At 44.3% G+C, this 17288-nt stretch overlaps 1 pseudogene; it reads right to left on the reverse strand.

The window, feature by feature from the left end:
• Nucleotides 1-6459: 6459 nt before the first annotated feature.
• On the reverse strand, nt 6460-6933 carry LOC129083392 (U1 small nuclear ribonucleoprotein C-like; annotated as a pseudogene).
• Nucleotides 6934-17288: the final 10355 nt, after the last annotated feature.

Below are 17288 nucleotides of genomic sequence, written 5' to 3' on the forward strand. Positions count from 1 at the left end.
GGTACCTGCTGGTTCCTGAGGATGAAAGGCATGCCCTGTGGTCTGTGCAGCCCTGTAGCGTGAAGCGCAGCTGCCCAGCCCCAGAGGGGTGCCAGTCACTTAGTGTTATGTGACTCTTGAAATGGCTTGTTTTGCACCGATAGCTGACAGATACAGACCTTCTTTTCTGTGCTCTCATCACCCATCTGTATTTACCCACAACCACATTTACTAAGAAAGATAATAATGACCTGTTTACTTCTCTAAAATCTTCACCAGGCTGTATGTTCAGAGTAGGCATAAATTATAATTATCATGTGTGCTTCACCTAAATTCTACCTGAAACCTGGCAGGAGCTCATCAAGAACTGATTGCATGATAGGTGAATGAATAAAAGAAACAATCAATTAGCGTGCATTGCCCCAGTTCCTTGGTTGCCCTTGGATCTCCTGAATGACATTTTCTTTCTTTCTTTTTGAAAAATTACTCTCATTTTAGCCAAAGTCAATTTTTATTATCTGTCAAGAATCAAATGTGTGAAAAACTCAAATCCTAATGAATACATACAAGTTCAGTGCTTTGTTTACTAAGCCCTTCTCCTCACCTTTAGTTTATTTCATATTTGCAACAATCTTGTGATGCATCATCTCTTTCCCTTTATCATGAGGACCTGAGGATCAGAAAGGACAAAGACTTGTTGTTGCCTTCTCAGCTAGCGGGTGGCCTGAAGGAGACTTGGATCTGTGTCTCCAGCTCCTGACTCAGGGTCCTCCTTGAGCCGCCTCCCTTCCCCTGAGTACTGTCCCTCACTGCGATGAGCTGGGGTCCTTTTTAGTGAAGGCATGTGTAGAGTTTGAGTCTGATCCACTCTCCAAGAATGTGTCTTTGTCCCCCGGGGTGCAGGAGAATGGAGTGTTACTTTTTTTTTTTTTTTACAACCAGGAAAACATTAATGAAAAATGAACCATCAGTGAAATTGATTTTAAAGATTTATGCATTCTCTGTGACTAACAAGACTGCACCTGTTCATTTGATGCCCTTTAACAGCTCCCCTCTCACCCCTCCCATCTTTTTAAAATTCTCCTCCTTCCCTAAAGGCACCTGGTTGGTGCATTGAGCAGTTAAATAAATGTACAGTGGGATAGAGACACAGCTTGTTATTTAAAAATGCTGTGATGCCACTTCACAGTTATGAAGAGATGAGCCAGGCTGAGTAAAAAGAGTTACTGTCGAGGAGACACTGGTTGGATTTTCAGGTGCCATATAGAGCGGCCGGGTGTCATGGGACAGCTCCTTCTGCCTGTTGTCCTCTTCTGTCCTCTCATCCCTCAGCCTCAGGATGGACATCCTTGCTGGATAAGTGCACTGTGAGAGGGTCACCTTTCCTCCTGCCTTCTTCCCCCATCAACCCATTGTCATTGGCTCTAGCACATTTCTCTCCACATCACTCACCCCAAATCTTGTCATTATTTCCTTGTGCACTTTAAGGGATGGATGTCTCCAAGGATTGACTCGGTGGGCCTTTCCTGGTTGGCAGCTCTCAGAGCTTGGAAGCTTGCCCATTGGACTTTGTAAAAAGCTACAGAGAAATCCAGAATTTGGATCTTTGAAGACTGGGTTTCTTTGGACATGACCCCCATTTACTGACCAGCCTCATGTCTGCATGCTTCACCCTCTGTCACCTTCTTTCAGCCACAAGAAAGTATTTCTAGATCTGAAAATGTACTAGACTGTTTCTCATCTTCTGCTCTTTGTATTAACCTTTTAGCCTGAGGCATATGACCCATACCCCCTCTTTAAAAAAAAACTTAAAAAAATTGAAGCATACACTGTATACGCATGGCATGTATGTTATGCTTCAATTTTTTTAAGTAGCTTGATGGATGTTAACTATGTATACACCTGTGTAACCACCACTGAATAAAGGATGTGGACAATTTCCAGTTACCCCAGAAAATTCTCTCAAGTTCCTTCTCAGCTAATACCCCCTACCCCGGAAAGAACCACTATTCCAACTTCTATCACCATCGATTAGTTTTTCTTGTTTTTGACCTTCGTAGAAATGAAAGCATACAACATGACTTCAGCTTTGCTCATCATTACATCTGTGAAATTAATCCATGCCATCTATGTTTGTTTTATTGCTATGTGGTGTTCCAGTGTAAGACTCGACCACATTTACTTATCATTTTCCTGTTGGTGGATATTTACAGTTTTTCCATTTTGGGGCTAAAACCAGTAAAGCTGCTGTAAACATTCTTGTGTATGTCTTTTGTGGGATTAAATAGATGCATTTCTATAGGACGTTAACGTAGGAGTGGCTTTTACAGGTGTGGGGTAAGTCTGTGTTTAATCTTGTAAGAAACGTATAGACAGTTTTCTGAAGTGCCTGTATCAATTTAAACTCCCACCAGCTGTGTATGAGAATTCCAGTTGCTCCACATTTTTGTTAACACTTGGAATTGTTAGTCTTTTTAATTCTAGCCATTCTGCTGGGAGGATAGTAGTCCTTCCTCCTTTTACTGGCTTATATATTATTCACCTTTCAGATGTCAGCTCAGAAGTTTTCTGTATTAGTCAGCTTGGGTTGCTATAACAAAATACCATAGACTGGGTGGTTCAGACAACAGACACTTATTTTCTTGGACTTCTGGAAGCTGAAATTCTGAGATCAGAGCCAGCATGGTCTGAGCCCTCTTCTTAGCTTGCAGATGGCCACCTTCTTGCTGTGTGCTCACATGGCCTTTCCTTGGAGCATGGGGGTGGAGAGAGATTCTCTACCTCCTTCCCCCTTATAAAGACATTAATCCTGTTACAGGACCCTTATGACCTCATTTAAACCTAATTGCTTCCCAAAGGCTCCACCTCCAAATACCATCACATTGAGGGTAATGCTTCAACATAGGAATTTTGGCAGGGACACAGAATTTCAGTGAATAACAACTTCCTTGACCCCTTAGCCTGTGTAGTTCCCCATTACCCACACCATCCCGTCTCTGAATGTACTGAAATATTACTGCTTATGGAAATCCTAAAAGGCAGGGGCTGTGTTTTTTTCATTAGTATACAGCCTGGCATGGGATGGGTGTTCGGTAGCCTAGTGACACTTGTGTCCATATTCTCTGCTTCCTAGTCTATGACAACGAGAGACATGTCCATACTCCTCTCTAAGGTTTTGGATCCTAGATTTCATCCTTTCTTGTCCTCTCAGAGAATTTTTCCTATAGCTATTCCTGTCATCCTACATTGATGAATTTCTCTTCTCTCCCAGATCGTTTTCATCAGCATCATGCTGTAATACGGCTCACCTAAAAGAACATAAATAGTGCTACCCCTACTCTAATGTCTATGATTCCACATCCACTTTCAGCTGGAATCCCATTTCTTCTTTTTTTCCCCAGCACATCTTCTCAAAAGAAATGCATATATTCATAGTCTCTACTTCCTCACCCTTTTCCCCTCTTTCTGTAACCCACTCGAGTCAAGCTTTGACCTTCCTGAAATGGGCCTTCACCTTGCCTTCACCTTGTTTTTAGTCTTGCTAAAGACTAAAGACAGTGGTCAATTTCCTGTCCTCATCTTACCAGGACAGCAGCAAGTGACACTTTGATCACCCTCCTATTCTAGACACTGCTTTTTCTCTAGGGCTCCAAGACATCACATTCTCCTGGTTTTCTGCCTTCAGTTTGGCCATTTTCCTCAATCTCTTTTTTGCTGACTCTTCTCTCCTATCAGATCTCTCAGCCTGTCCCGTGGCTTTAAATCTCATCTGCATACCCATGACTCCTAAATTTGCTTCCCATTCGAATTCAATTGCTTCCTGCACTTCAGAGTCTAATCGGCATCTCAAACTCAAAATGGCGCAAACAGGATTTTATTTATTTTACTTTTCTGAAAATACTTTATTTATTCAGAGGGGGGAAAGGATGGAGAAGAGAGGGAGAGAAACATCAATATGTGGTTGCCTCTTGCATGTCCCCTATGGGGAATCTGGCCCACAACCCAGGCATGTGCCCTAGACTGGGAATTGAACTGGTAACCCTTTGGTTTGCAGGCCGGCACTCAATCCACTGAACCACACCAGCCAGGGCCCAAACAGGATTTTAGATTCTCCATCTTGTCCTACTCTCTTGCCTTACAAGCCATGCCTGTATCTGAAAAAGATGCTACTCATGAAGCTGCATAGATCCCAAACCTAGAAGTCATCCTTGATTTCCCTCTTTTCTCATCCAAAGACAATCCATTAACAAATCCTTTTGGGTCTTCCTATAACAAAATATACCTGAGTTGTCACTACCTCATGGCACTGCCTTTACTGCTACCACAAGGAGGCCAGGTGATGATGGAGGTGGAGATCGAAATGATGCAGCTACAGGCCAAGGAATGCCAAGGGTTGCTGGTGATCACCACGGACTAGGAGAAGGCAAAGAATTCTTCCTGAGAGTCGTCAGAGGGAAGATGGACCTGCTAACACTTTGATGTTGGACTTCTAGTCTTCAGGTGAGACAATAAATTTCTGTTATTTTAAGCTACTCAGTTTGCACAATTTCCAATTCTAGCTCCACCACAGATTAGCTGTGCCACGGGAAAGGTACCCAATTTCTTTTTGCCTTATATTCTTCATCTGTAAAATAGGATGATGATGATAACAGGACCTGTCTCACAGGGTGGTTGTGGGGCTAAATAAGCTAACATGTGCCTGGCACATAGTAAGATTGCGTACATTTCTGCTACTGCTATTTCACTTTGGAACAACACAGACACACTGTCAATCCCAGGCCCAAAATTTATTAACTGTATGACTTCGGACAAGTCCCAGAGCTTCAGTTTCCTCTTCTGAAAAGAGGGAATAATCATATTAGCTTATAGGATTACAGTAACAATGAAAACAGATAATCATAATTAAGAAGGCATGGTGGGTACTCAAGAAATATTACTCCTTTCCAAACACATGAGTGGGCTGAATTCTAAAAATATATGTGAAATCACATGTTTGGAACTAGAGATTCCTTTTCCAATAGAAGCCAGGCTCAAGTGGACTGGTACTGCCCCAAGATAGCCCATTACATTCTGTTTTAAGGTTGAGAATATTTTCATTGTGAAATATTTCAAAATTTCAGAAAAGTACAGGAAATAATATGACACCCATGCACCCACCCTCTGAAGTTAACAGATGTTAACATTTTGTCACATTTGCTTCCTTTACAAGAGGAAGGAAATATTATAGTTACAGCTAAGACAAAGCTATTTAATCAAGAATGTAGTTGAATTCTGGCTCTGATGAGTGGTCCTGTGCCACTGGGGGTACTGGGGACACTGACATGAATAAGAAAGTTCTTGCCTTTCATGGGCTCATAGACCACTGGGGAGGCATCCTCATGAAGAAATAATTGTCCCACACTGGGACAAGTGCCATAGCAGTAGACAGCACAAGGGCAGTGACAGTGAGGAGCATGGGCAGTCAGAGAAGGTTTCCTGAAGGAAGTGACATCTTACTTGCACTTTGAAAAATTAAGTAGAATTTTGTTGGGTGGACTAAGGGACAAATAGGCGTTCCAGGTGGAGGGAACAGCTTATGTGAAGGCAGGGAGGCAGGAAAAGGTACTTGAACTGGGGTTATGATGTTCAGATTCTGATGTGCACCTTCTGCCTGACATTTTGAACTGTGAGATGTTGTTATCTGGCTATGGCTTCCGTAACAATTTACCACAAACCCAGTAGTTTAAAACGGCAGAAAGGTATTGTCTTGCAGTCCTGGAGGCTAGAAGTCAAAGTCAAGGTGTCAGAAGGGACATCCCCTTTTTGCAATCTGGAGGGGGAATCCTTCTTTGCTTTTTCCTAGCTTCTGAAGGTGGCCAGCAATCCTTGGGTTCCTGCTTGTAGGTGCATCATTCCAACCTCTGCCTCTACCATCACCAGGCTACATTTCCCCTGGGTGTCCTTGTATCTCTTCTTTTCTTCTGATGAGGACACTAGTCACAACAGATTAAGAGCCCACCACACTCCCGTATGACCTCATCTTACTTTAATTAATTACATATGCAACGACTCTAGGAGGTCAAGCATTTTTTTTCTCAAATTGTCCCTCTCCACCCTTGGGTACACAGAAACACTTGTATATGCACATGTATATACAGGTATGTAAATGTGTATTTTATAAGTTTGGCCTCTGCTCTGCTCTAAATGACACCATTCTAGTTTGTAGGCACAGTAAGACATCTGTTGTCATCCTAAGCTTCAAGAGTATGAATTCTTTTTTTTTTAAACAGAGTTTACAATTTTATTTTCACATTTCACACTATAATTTTTTTTTTCCTATGACTTCCTTCCAAAACTTTTCTCTCTTTGATAGGAAGAGGAAGCGAGTCTTCCTTGTCGTGCTGTTAGAAAACACTCAGAGTCACAGCACTGCAATCTCCTGGTGAGGTAGTACAAGTAATATAAAATTGATACAAAGAGGCTCCCTCTCTCCTTATCTGTTTGGTCAAGTCATTCTTGGCCAAATTGTCGCCATCATGGGATGGGCAGGTGGTCTCATCATTGGGGGCCCAGATATCATTGGCATGTGCCCTCCCATAGGTGGCCTCATCCCAGGAGCAGGTCCCACTGGCATCATCCCAGGAGGAGGAGAACCCATCCTTGGCATCACGGGTGACCCCCCCCCCCCATATGGCCTGCTGGCATCATACCAGAGCGAGGAGGACCCGGAAGACTGGGGGGAGGTGGAATCATTGTCCCTGCAGGAGGAGCAGAGAATGGAATAAGAGGTATCTTTCCTTGCTGAAATGCTGCAGTCGTTTCATCGGTCAGGTTCTGAGCCTGCTCTCTCCCATCCATTTCTGATAGTAGTCTTTCACATTCTCTTTGCTTCCTACCATGGCAGAGTGTCTTTCTCCCAGATGGAGAGTGATGGGTGAGGTATGCATTGCAATAGTCACAATAAAATTTGGGCATGTTGTTCTGCAGGCTGTTGGCCCCTTAGTTAAGAGTATAAATTCTTGCTTTGGTTTTGCATTGATTTTTTTAAAAAGAAATTCCCTCTGTGGGTTTTGCAAAGCCATGCTAAGGAATCTAATGGACTATTGGCTGTTTTGGGGAGTCAGACCAGTTAATCCAGTATTTCCTGGGCATCTGCTGGGTGCCACAGGATTAAGCTGTGGCTGATTCCTTTGTGCCATTTTTAGGTGGCTGTTTGGTGAGTATTCCAGTGTCAGGAAGACCTAATTCATAAAAACGGGCTTGAGATATGACCTGAAATTAAATGAGGGCTGAATGTGGGCAGTTGTCTTCTGAGCATGTATGGGTCTGGAAAAGTGCATAAAGGTAGGTGAATTTTGGGGTGTTGGATCAAGCATCCAGAACTGCCAGAACTTGAGTATCACCTGGGGAAAGCAGAGCAAGGCACTCACTACCCTCTCATTTGTACAGCACTTTGCAGTTGACAGAGACATTGATTTTGCATGTGTTACTCCCTTGAGCCCTGCAGCATCTCTGTGATATTAGCAGCGGCATAACTCTGTGGTTCACTTCAGGGACAAGAACACCAGGACCAAGCGAAGCTGGTTACCTTGTAGAATGTTAGGACTTCTCTAAGTGATTATAGCAGGTGTTTGTCCCAGAGCCAAGATTAAGCCCAGAGCGCCTCCTCCCCATGCCCTGACTGTGGGCCCTGGGGCTCCTTCTTCCTGTCTGGGAGGGGGTGTTGGCTGTGGTTCTCAGGCAGGGCTCACAGGGAGAACCCCTCCTTGTCACTGAAGCAAGGCTCCACAAGCAGGCAGGATGGGCAAAGGTCACTTCTCTGGGGTGGCTTCACCTCTCAGATGCCGCTTTTCTGCCAGTCGGTGCTCCTGTCTATGAGGCCATTCATTTCTTTCTCACTACCTTCATTTTTTTCTCCCATACCTCCTCACACCCCTTACTGCCACTGTTCCTTAGTGGGACTCTGGGGAATTACCAACCCCAACCACACCACTTTATATTCATTTTACCACATGGCCAACGGGAGGAGACCATTACTTCTCTTCTGAAGATGGGGAGATGGAGGCTTCTAACAAGCATCGTTGTTAGAAGATGCTTGTCCAAAGTCACTGACCTGGATTAGAACTAGTTTTGGGGAGGCAGTGTAAGCAGACTTAGGAGTGGCTAGTTGGAATAATTTCAGCGGACTCTGGGGCACCAGGGCTGCCTCTGGTTGCCCAGTACCTGGCCCTGGGGAGATTCGGGCAAGGGGATGGTGGCTGGAGGGAGTGCAGGAGCTTGATAAAGGAGGTGCTAAAGGGGTGGGCTCCAGATTGGTTGGTTTGCAGAGGAAATGTGTGCTCTGAGGTAAGCCATCTGCCACCCTCTGAAATCAGTTAACCCTGGGAGGGGCAGTCCCTACTTGGTTAGCAAGGCTCCTAGGTTTTAAAGCATCAAAAACATAGAATAAAAAAAAAAACCCAATATAGACACAATATAGAACCCAATTCTTTTGAGTACAAAACCATGTTTTTCCTACTGTACCCATCCATCCTTGTCAGAGACCAGGAGATACTTCTTTGAGACCCAGAAGAAGCACCACTATTTTTTTGTCTATGAAAAATTATTTCCTCTTTCTGGAGTGTGTGTACCTTTCTCTTTCTGCATCATTCTCTTGCAGTTGCCTTCTATATGTTATCCAACATGTTAACTCTCTGCTGGGCCAAGCCTGGGTAAATGTCAAGTCTCTGATTAAAAAACATAATACGCTGGCCAAATGCACCATAACAGTAGTAATGAACAGACAGAGGATATTAAAACCCTTGAGTTCTTTGCTGCATCTCTCTTTTCTAGGGCTGGAGCTGAGGCTGGAAATACTGCAATATTAACTCTTTCAGTTCTGCAGTCAGCAGGACTCTAGAAATCAGATCAGGGGACTTTCTTTTCCAGGGGCTTACAGGTGAACCCCAGAGACTCTATCTGTCCTGCTGTGAGTCCTGGGGGACTTTTTCATTCCCACCCAGGTTTGGCTGAGCAGCAGAGAAAGGGCAAAGAGATCTATGATGGAAACGACAGCCTGTGTTAGGAGCATCAGCACTTTTACATTAATTCTGTTCTATGTCTACGAGTTGGGTAGTAATAATGAGAATAATAGCTTACATTTATGGAGCTCTTATTACGTGCCAGGCTCTGTGCTAAGCACTTTCTGTGCATCGTTTATTTAATTCTCACAGTGATGCTATATAGTAGGCATGATTATTGTCTCTGTTGTATAGAGGTGGAAACCATGGTGTAGCGAGACCAAGGACACCCAAGTAGCTGTTGGTGGAGGCATGATTCAAATCCAGGCAGGCTGACTATGGGACCTGAGCTCTGAACATCATCTAACAGATGAAGAACCAAGACTAACAGATTAAGTGATTTATTTTCTTAAAGCTGTGGTTCTTAGCCAGGGGTGCTTTTGACCTGAGGAGGGACATTTGGCAATGTCAGGAGAAATTTTGGTTGTCACAATTGGGCAGAGGGTGGTGGATGCTGCTGACATCCTGTGTGTGAAGGCCAGGGATGAGTTAGGATCCTACAGGGTACAGGATAGTCTCCATCATACAGAATTATCTGACCCCAAATGTTGGCAAACCCTGCGTTAAAGCCGTGTGCCTAGAGCCAAGCCAGGACCTGAGTTCTGAGCTCCAGATGCCTGGCACAGTGCTCATCCCATCACTCCAAGCAAAGGTGGTCAGTTGTTAGCCTGTTTGTGCCAATGCAGGTTATTGACTCTCCATGAAACAGTGTTTCCTGTGCCTCTCCTGGTGATGATGATGATGATGGTGACAGTAGTGATGATGAAGTTGGTGGTTATGATGATGATGGCAACAGTCATATGATGATTCTTTCTGGAGGTTAGGGAGGGGAGGGCGTAAAATGCAGAGGACTCGACCGAGAAAAAGCATACCCTTTGGCTGTGGCTGATGAGCTTTCCCCAAGTGTGATCTGGGTCCTCCTCTCTGTGATCTTCCTCACCCAAACGCAGACACCACCTTTTCCTCTGGCTCAGGGCTTTGTAATATGTTTTAAGCCAGTGGCACCTGGTAGTCAGTGAGTTTCTTGCACATGTGCTCCTGTGCAAGCAGCATGGGGTTATGGGCTGGAAAGTGACATGTGCTTGCCTGGTTAAATTTTCACCCACATTTATATTACTAGTAGACAGTGGTCTCTGAGTGCAGTTGTGGTGGAGGTACCCAAGGAACAAAGTTTGATCACAGTTCAGAGAGTTGGGGTGGGTAAGGATCTTGGAGGGGGCTCTACTTTCTCACTCCAAGCTTAAATTTAATCCTCTATAAAAATGAAGGATTTGAATCAGTAATTCTGAAGATACTCTCCTGTTCTCTGCCTGTTCTGTACTGATATTTTATATCAGTCTGCTGCCCCCACCTCTATCATCCAGGTCTTGGGATGAGTAATCATTAGAATGTATCTTGGCCCTTTCTAGTGACAGGGAACTCACTATATCACAGCATACGTGTTCTCTTGTTGCACAGCTGTGAGCTTTCCTGTAGTTGATGATGGTGTTAGTCAGTACCTTTTATGGGAGGCTGAGCACTTTGTGAGTGTTCTTGGCTCCTGGCTACACAGCAGCACATTGCGGGACCTATTTGGGTCCCATTTAACAGATGATGGAGATGAGGCTGAGAAAGGTCCCAAAACCTACCCATGATTGCCCTATAAGGAAATAACAGAGCCAGGACCTTACCCCCAGCTTGTTCGACTAAAGCTCTGGTGTTTATTTAAGTGAATTAACTACAGGACACAGGTACTCAGGTGGGTAACTGATGGAGGATAAGGTAGGTCCCAGCATCCTTGTAGAATGACATTGTCTTTGGTGGGTGACAGCGGGAGGGTGGAGAAGGCAGGGTCTTGCTTCAAAAACTACTGAGTATCTCTGATTGAGCACCTGCTGGGTACCAGGCACCATGCTAAGCACTATGTGGGCTTAAATTTTATTTAATTTCCTCAACCTCACCATGAGGCAGCTACCATTGCTTGTATCCTTGTCAGCTTCCTATGGCTGTGGTGAACAAAAGCCACAAACTCAGTGGGTTAAAACAGGACAAACTTATTTTATAGTTCTGGAGGTCAGAATTCTGAAATGGTCTCACTTGGCTAAAATCAAGGTGTTGACAGGCCTGTGTTCCTCCTGGAGGCTCTAAGGGAGGATCTGTTCTTGGCCTTTGTAGCTCCCAGAGGCTGCCTGCATTTCTTGGCTCATGGCCCCGCCTCCATCCTCAAAGCCAGCCATGTAGCATCTTCAAATCTCTCTCCTCTCTGACCTCTGCTTCTTTCTCCTCTGACTTTGACCCTCCAGCCTCCCCCTTATAAGGACCCTTGTGATTCACCAGGCCATATAGATAATCCAGAATAATTTCTTCATCTCAAGATCCTTGAATTATTCACATTTGCAAAGTCTCTTTTGCTAGGTAAGGTAATATATCTTTGGGGGACATTATTCTGTCTACCACATCCATTTTACAGGCGAGGAGACTCAGGCCCAGAGCAGTTAGGTGACTTGCTCAGAGCTGCACAGATTGTAGGTGGGGATTGCAGGGTTCAGATCCCGTCAGTCTCATAACCACTATTTGTGTCACCTGGCTCCCAGGAAAGCTGTGTTCACAGAGCAATACTTTCACTTAATCTGCCAGTTGGGTGGGGACAAAGTGGGTACTTCTGATGGACACTCTCATACTTGGATAAAATCGTGGGACCCAAGGGCCAGTCATTCAATTCATTCAGAATGTATTCACTGAGGCTACGGCCCTGCGTGACAGATGGAGATGTCGGTAAGCAAAACAGACAAAGATCCCTGCCGCTGTGGAGTTTACAGTCTAGAGGGGACACCAGCCATTAACCAAATAAATAAGCAGATCATCGAATAAGGCAGAAGGCGATGGGTTCTGGGGTGAGTGCTTGGGGAATGGGGTGAACTCACCCGACTGGTGGGCTTTTGTAGAAGCCTGGGGTGGGCTATGCCTTCAGAAGTCGTCCAGCTGCCTGGCAGAGAATGGGAGCCATTGCCACATCTTGGCTGTCATGAGCCAGGTGGCTCTAGAGGGAGCAGGTGACTCTGAAAGGGTCCAAGACAGACACACCCATCTGTTTGGGGAGAGCTGGAAGCTGCCGGGGTGAATAGCTGTCAACCCTGCCGCTGCACAGAGCAGCTTCGCTGAGGCCACCCTTTCCCAGAAAAGGAGAAAAATGGTGACACTTCCAATAGCTGCCTCTCTGCCTTCATAGAGGCGAGGGCTGGATACCCAGAAACGACTAGAAGAGCTGGCACTTTACAACTTTGACTTTGCAAATGATGAGAGAGATAGGTACAAAGATATACTCTCTTGCTTGCAGGTGCTTTGGGTCTGACCTCATACAAAAATGTCTTGCCTTTTTTAAATGGACCCTTTGGAAAATTTTGGGCTTTGGAGTCAGGGAGATCTGAGTTTGAATCCTGACTCTGCCGTGGGTGCTGAGCAGCCTCCTTGCCCTCTCTGAGCCTCAGTCTCCTCATTTACAGTGCAGGGAAGAGATTGCTCCACTTTACAGGGTGCCTGGAGAGCTAGGTGGGGTGGTGGCCTCGGGAACTCTCTGAAGTGGTGGTTCTTAAGCTGAGTCTGTAGGAAGAGGAGTAGCCGGCCAGGGGAAACCTGAGGAGGAGTGGGGTATTTTATAGTGAAAAATCTCACCAGCAAGAACCACTCAGGGTGTTCTAGAAGGAGCAGAGAGGCCAGACTCGGGGAGTGGAGTGAGCAAGAGGGAGAGTAGAGATCGGTGGGGCCTTGTGGGCCAAGGCGAGGAATTCAGTTTACAGTATAAGTGCAAGGAGAAGATTTTGAGTCTGGAGAGTTTTAGGCAGAGGAGTGTTGTTGGCTGCCTTAGGAATTACAAGGTCACTCTAGGGGTGTGGTGTGAGAATGGAGGATTCCCATGAGGAGCTCTGGCAGGTGCCCAGGGGCACCCTAGAAGGTGAGGTTGGAGCTGGGAGGGGGAGTTTGGTCTTCGGGCAGTAGCGGGAACCCCACTGCAGCTTCCAGGAGGTACGAAGGCATCACCCGCTGACTCCAGAGCTGCTGGGAGGGCGAAGATTTCCCACCTGCAGGGAGTCAGAAGCTGAGGTTCAGACCCAGCCCAGGCACCTGGAGAGGACACCCGGGACCTCCCAGCAGCAAAGTCACATGGTCTCACCCACCATGGATACGTCCGCCTGCTGGAACCTTCCTCACTAATTCTATTTTTGCTCTTCTTGGCAGCCCTGTGGAAATTAAAAGGCTATTTGCAGTGACTAATGTTGCTAATTCTAATCAAACAATTTAAAATTCATCCTTCGCCATATCGGAGACTCGCTAGGGAACAGAATTAACACATCATTTGTGGCAATTTCTATGAGAGTTGGTGGAAAACAAAAAAAGACATTAAAATTGGTCTCAATTCAAATTGCTGCTCATTAAACTGCCTCTTTAAAATAGCCCATCTGATCTATACAGTAGGTCTCTGTCTTTTCCAGCTCATGAACCCAGAGGAAGAACCTGACAAACTGGCTGCTGCCTGCAAGGTGCTGGGAACCTGGGAGTAATCAGGAAGCGCATCCAACTGCCCTCTGCTGCCCCTGCACCTCTTCAAGCTCCAACCCCAGACCTAGCTGCCTTTGAGCCGTCCTGCCCCAAGAGCGGGGATGTGGTCCCATTTCAAAAAGTTACAGTTCAGGAGGCCAAATGTTAAAAAAAAGAATCAAGCTTCCCAGTGTTACCCAAACTTGAGTCATTCACCTATCCCTGTGTATTTTTGCCATATCCATAGTCATATTCTGTTATTTACTTACTATAAAGCCAGCTAACTTTATAACTTTGTAACATATATACTCTATATTAATTAAGTTAGTACTAATTATAATGGGAAACTTTATAACACATATATTAATATCACATACTATATTAACATACTATACAATATATTATATTAACATAATAAATAATATATTAATATATGTAATTCATACATTATATATTATATATAACATATTTGCATATTATATTATATATAATATAGGTAAAGTTTATAACATATAATATATTAATATATTATTAATACATATTATATAACATATTTATATGTTATATATTAATTAAATTAGTGTTTAGTTTTAAACAGGAAACTTTATAACACTATTGTAAGTGGAAAGCCAAAATCACAAACAATAAATAAATGCTAAGTGTAAAAGGATGATTTAAAAGCATTTGACAGAAACTAATACAAAATAAAATTGAATGTGAACTGTAATTGAAAATTAAAATTAAAGGACAAAACAAAACAGCAACAAAAAACCCATTTTCACCCCTTGGGCTTTGTTCTACATAAGGGTCTGTCTGTGTGTGCATGGTAAAATGCATGTGAAAAATGGGCAAACAATTAAAAGCAATTACTGTAGATACATATTTGTAAGCATTTGACCATTAGATAGATGTGAACAAATTAAAAAGTGACTTGCCAGTGGAAAAACAACAGCTTACATGTAACAACAACAAAAACAAAATAAATATAATGGAAAAGAAAACAACAGATCATATTCTAACTGGATACATTTGTGGGTTTAGCCAACTTATGGAGGCAGAGGGGCAGAACACGGCTTCCTCCAGAGGACCAGGGAAGGCTTCCCAGAGCGGGTGACATACCATCCCAGTGGCTGACTCCTGGGGTCCCAAGAGAGGCCTTTCAGCCAGCAGAACCTTAAAGAGTTTAGTTGAGTTTTTTGATTTCATACCCCCCAGTCCCTGCAGTACTGCCTGCCAGGTGCAAGGCCGTGTGTGTGTGTGTGTGTGTGTGTGTGTGTGTGTGTGTTTGAGAGAGAGAGAGAGAGAGAGAGAGAGAGCGCACGCGCAAGGGAGAGCACTTTGATGTAGATTGTATAAGCTCCATTATGATAACATCTCTAGTCTTCTCTTAAATCTACCCTTTCCATCACCATGGAAACTCACATGGAAACAAAAAGGGCAGAAGGAAAGGTTTTTGATCTTATCTTGCCTGGGGCTTTGTCACATCCTTTGATATTCCCTGAGACCCAGCATCTTAGTGAAATTCAGCATTCTGTGTTTGTGTGGAATATCTTGGGTTACCTGGCATTTATTCCATGTAGTATTGGTTTTTATCAGAGAGGTGTGGGAAATAACTAGAAATTCTAAAGCAATTACTGGAAATCCCAAGAAAACCATTATGCAAATTGTGGCAGATATTTTTCCAAGATGGCTGCTTGGATGGCTGCTCTTGTCCCTTATACTGTGCTAGACCCTTACCAGCCCCATCAAAAGTTGTAGTCTCTGTCCCTTCCTGGTAAACCTGGATGGGCTTTGGTGCCTGTCTTGACCAACTGAGTATGGCAGAAGTTATGGGATAAGATTTCTGAGGTCAGGTCTTAAAGATGCTATGCAATCCTCCTTGTGCTCACTTGGAAACCAGTCACCATGCAGTGAGGAAGCCCAAGCCTCCTGTGGAGAGGCCCAGGTGAAGAACAGAAGAAGTCCTGACCTCACAGTACTGGCTGAGGTCCCAGCTGGTAGTCAACTCCAACTTGCCAGTCATAGGACTCACGCCCAGCCCTCAATCTATTGTAGCTCCCCCAGTGGGTGCTGTATGGGGCAGAGAGGAGCTGTTCCCTCTGGGCTCTACCCAAGTTAAATACTTGTGATTGAGACAAATAATTGGTGTTGTTTTAAGTCGCTAAGTTTTGGAGTGGTTTGTTACTTAGCAATACATAACCCAAACAAATGATTGTCTCAATAAGATGATTTTTGCTTCGTGGAAGGAGCATGCCTACCAATTTTCTACTTCTTCATGTGCACTTCCAATTCTGTTTTAAAATTAGACCTCCTATGATCCTTAATAGCTTGCAACACTGACATCTAAGCAGAGACTTGAGAAATGAGTTCAGATGAAGAGAGGTGGGGGAGGCATTGAAGAGACAAGAGCTGCCTGGACAAGGCATTTAGTGGGCACAGGGAACAAGAGGCAGTTAGGTGCTTCTGAACTGTAAGGGGATGGAATAGAGAAGTAGGGGATGAGGAGGGACAGGTCAGTAGGGGCCACATCCTGGACAGCCTGTTGGGATTGGTGACTTGTTCCTAATCATATAGTAAACCCACGTGGGACTGGTTTTTACTTCTGGGCTCCCAGAATCTTATTCCCTGTTTCTAGTTGCAGTGTAAACTGCCCTTGCTGGCAGTTCTCTTTTAAGACCCTGAAGATTCTGAGTGAGATAAGTAGGGCCATCATACAGTGTAATAATTAAGACCACAAGCTCTAAAGTTCAAATGCCAGCGTCATGCTCGGTTGACCAGATGACATACAGCTTCTCTGGATCTCTGTTTTTCTCATTTCAAAAACAAGGGTGGTAAGAATAGTACGTACATTGTGAGACTGTTTTTCAGATTCAATAAATTAATTAACATAAAACATTTAGCATGTGGTAGTTGCCCAATAAACGTAGCTCTTACATTTGGAAATGGAAGGGGTTGAAGAAGTTAAGGAGGGTGGACACAGTGAATCCAATGAAGCTTATAGAAAACTGTGAATTGAGAAAGAGAATGGTTTTCTGATCTCACCTAGAAGATGTCTTTCCAGATTATCAGACATTTCTCAGGTGAGACGAGGTGAACAATAGACTAACAAGTAAGAAATACAGTATCACACTCCTTAGAAAAAGACTGCCCTGAGGAAGGAAGCTGGTGGAAGAATGTGCTTGATTATTTAGTTGAGGTTAGACGTGCTACCTGAGGCTAAAACATCCCTCCAGACCCCTGGGTTTCCCCAGGAGAGTGACCCCTGGGGAAATCTGTGTTTTTAGGTCACTCCTTCAAAGGCTCCTTATTGAACTGTTTAATGGGCTTCCATTGTTTGGAAAGTGGATGGAGTCTTTCTGCATAAAAGTGGAGGTGTGATGTCTAGTTCACACCCTGCACAGAAAGGGATGTCTGTTCCAGTGATAAGAATAGAAACAGGGACAGGAGACTTTCTTTAACCCTTCCATGGGTTCTGTAATCACTGAAGAAATGGGGGGAGGGATGAATGTGCGAGGGAATGAATGAATGAATGAATGAATGAATGAGTGGTCAGGTGAGCTAACGAATAGATGAGTTCGCGTGTGAGTGAGCAAGTAAACACCAGTGAACCCCTATTGTCACTCCACTTCAAGTCCTCCTTGGTATTCCCTGTTCTACCACAGCAGCCTGACTCTGTTTGGATATTTTCCAGAGTGAGGCTTGATCAGGTGTAGATTACAGAATAGAGGTATGGCACAGGTAGATTATTTGGGAAGT

The sequence above is a fragment of the Pteronotus mesoamericanus genome, unplaced genomic scaffold (assembly GCF_021234165.1).
Source record: "Pteronotus mesoamericanus isolate MK-2021 breed Mesoamerican mustached bat unplaced genomic scaffold, CSHL_Meso_final scaffold_167, whole genome shotgun sequence".
Classification (NCBI taxonomy): Eukaryota; Metazoa; Chordata; class Mammalia; order Chiroptera; family Mormoopidae; genus Pteronotus; species Pteronotus mesoamericanus.